Below are 2,500 nucleotides of genomic sequence, written 5' to 3'. Positions count from 1 at the left end.
GTATTATCGACACATGTAACAGGTAGCAATAATGCCACGGGTCTATGAAGTAGCGTACCAGTATGGTGGCCATGAGAACCGTAAACCGCCGCTGTCCTAAACAGGGCGGACAAAGATTGTCCGCGGACAAAGATACCCCATCGTGAATGGTTGAAATAAGTTATTCACTGGCTGGAGCCATAAAAATTTACCTTGGTGCGAGTAAGATTTATTTGCCAAACGGTGAATACCTACTGGCACCTTACACCTAATACTATTCACTTGGTTGCAGCCCCACTGCTAGTTGCTGCTGAATTATATTCACTGGACCTTTAATACCATAAAATGCATGCATGTTCACACATCCCCCTCCCCCCCCCCCCACAGTCTCTCTCACACACACACACACACACACACACACACACACACACACACACAAAATTGGTAGTAGGTTATAAAGGATTGGGAGGCTGGTTTTATTGTGCCCATATTTGGTGGTATTTGTCCTCTCTCTCTCTCTCTGTCTCTCTCTCTCTCTCTCTCTCTCTCTCTCTGTCTCTCTCCCTTTCTTTCTCTAAATATGCTTTAAATCACATGACCCCATCAGTGTGTATTCTCTCTTTCTCTCTATCTCTCCCCCCAGCCTGAGTGAAAAATATGTATGTATGTTACTCAAAAAAAAGATACTCTTAAACAAATAAATGAAACAATCATAATATATGTATTTATATATATATACATATACAGATAAGTAAAGATAGATACATTTGAAAAATGCTCCCCTCCCTGCTCCCCTCTCTCCCTCCTTTCTGCTATATATTATCCCTCTCTCTATCATATTATCTCCCTCTCTCATTCGCTGTTTTCAATTTCCACCTCTCTCTATGGCTCCCTTTCTATCCGACACGCACATCCATTGTCTGTGCAGGGCTTCAACCCATCCACTCTTCTCTATCACACTTTCCTCTGTGTGTTCCTCTAAGCATCCCCATTCATCCAGTACCAGCCAGTTTAAACCTCCAAATCCATCCACTGCCTTACCAGTTTCAACTTCCCCATGTATCCAGTTATTTACTGGTTTCAACTTCCCCGTGTATCCAGTCCTTTACCAGTTTCAAAAAGCATCAGTTACCAATATAATATGTACAAATGACCTGAATGATGAAATGACCAATGCAGCAATGAAATGACCACAAATGTAAACAATAGCAGTGGCACTCGGGTCTTGGAGATAAGGATTTGTGTAAAGTCCTTATAGGAGGATTCACCTCTTTATGGTCAACAAACTTTCACAAACTCTGTGCCGACGCGACGCTCATTGGTGCCACGAGTCAAAAGTGCTAAATTGCTATTTTTTTCATTCGTGGTGAGAGTGCGCCCAAGCTAAATGCTAAATGCTAAATGCCTGTAGAGACTGTTCCGGTGGTGTCCTTTAAACTTCCCCATTCATCCACTGCTTCACCAGCCTCTCCAAGTCTCTCATCTTTCCCTGTCACCCTCTCCATCTCGCTTCTGATGTACACACACACACACACACACACACACACACACACACACACACACACACACACACACACACACACACACACTCTCTCTCCCTCTCTCTCTCTCTCTCTTCCTCTCTGTCGTCTTCCCCCAGAAGAAGCTTAGTGTTCCTCTGTCTCTCCTTTTTTTTATTATTATTCTTTTTTTTTTTTTACTCGGCAAAAAGCAATTTCTGTCCCTTTGTCCGGGCGGAGGGTGGTAAGCCCCTAAGTAGGGATTTTCTGGTTTGGCCGGGATGCCATTAGGAGGGCCGGGCGGTGACGTGGCGTGACTGACGGGCCCAATCTTTTGGATGTCATGATGTCACAAGCCTGCGGAGGCCACGGTTATGATATTGTTGGCGTCCCTGGAACGAGGGCTTTAGTGGTCATGTCACGAGTAAGTCTTCATTAATCCTTTATGGCACAGAAATATTAAGCTCCTTTAGAGGGTGGAGTGACAGGGGAAACATGGCGACACTCACAACAGCAGCAGCAGCACCCCTCCTGCACACACACACAGACACACACACACACACACACACACACACACACACACACACACACACACACACATACACACACACACCACCCTGGCAAAATAGGTTTCTAGGCATGGCTCTCTGTGGGATGGCTCTCTGTGCATATAGTCCTTTAGGCTCAGCTGTTTTTGCGCACACAAACACACACAAGCGTGCACACTACACACACAGACGCACACACACAGACACAGGCTTACAAACATTTATACGAATATACAATACCATGGGGAAAGCCTTTCTCCTCGCTCTCTATCTCTTTCGCTCTGTCATCGCTCCCCTCTGTTTCCACTCATTTACATCCCCTATCCTATATGCCACTCTCACTGGCAACGGGGATATTGTATTTAATATGACGTTTAAGACTTAAGATGACAGATTATACAGCCAATACAGTATGTGAAAGAATGGGCGCAGTATATGCAGTATATGTTATGGTAATATACAGTCCTGCCTATA

At 44.7% G+C, this 2,500-nt stretch overlaps 1 protein-coding gene across 1 annotated transcript in view; it reads left to right on the top strand.

The window, feature by feature from the left end:
• LOC311341144 (receptor-type tyrosine-protein phosphatase delta-like) overlaps window positions 1–2,500 on the top strand; it is a gene marked incomplete at its 5' end in the record, with an annotated part of 134,450 nt that overhangs the window by 84,086 nt on the left and 47,864 nt on the right. The window lies entirely within an intron of this gene.

The sequence above is a fragment of the Micromesistius poutassou genome (genome assembly GCF_964030765.1).
Source record: "Micromesistius poutassou genome assembly, chromosome: 3".
Taxonomy (NCBI): domain Eukaryota; kingdom Metazoa; phylum Chordata; class Actinopteri; order Gadiformes; family Gadidae; genus Micromesistius; species Micromesistius poutassou.
Note: the sequence above shows the minus strand (reverse complement) of the source record. Positions and strands in the feature narration are given on the sequence as shown.